General features: G+C 56.6%; 1 protein-coding gene across 1 annotated transcript in view; it reads right to left on the bottom strand.

Moving 5' to 3' along the window:
- IGF2BP1 (insulin like growth factor 2 mRNA binding protein 1) overlaps positions 1-221 on the bottom strand; it is a 29,185-nt gene that overhangs the window by 10,041 nt on the left and 18,923 nt on the right. The gene's annotated exons all lie outside the window — the stretch shown is intronic.

The raw sequence follows: 221 nt of genomic DNA, 5'->3' as shown, positions 1-221 counted from the left end.
CCCCCCCTGCCACTTCCAAAAATCCAGCTGAATTTTAACCGGGGAGATCAAGGCGCGGGCATCCCAGCTCCACCACCCAAGATGGTCTCAGGCTGCTTCTCCGCTCACATTTTTGGCTCTTCCTAACCTCCCTTTTCCCAAAATAGAAACCCTTTTTTTAATGCCGATGCCAAATTTACCCCGGGGGTGCTCCCCCCCCTCCACCCCCCGCCTGCAGCTGC

Source organism: Egretta garzetta, unplaced genomic scaffold, assembly GCF_000687185.1.
Source record: "Egretta garzetta isolate BGI_Z169 unplaced genomic scaffold, ASM68718v1 scaffold498, whole genome shotgun sequence".
NCBI lineage: Eukaryota > Metazoa > Chordata > Aves > Pelecaniformes > Ardeidae > Egretta > Egretta garzetta.
The sequence above is the reverse complement of the archived record's forward strand: the minus strand, read 5'-3'. Positions and strand labels throughout refer to the sequence as shown.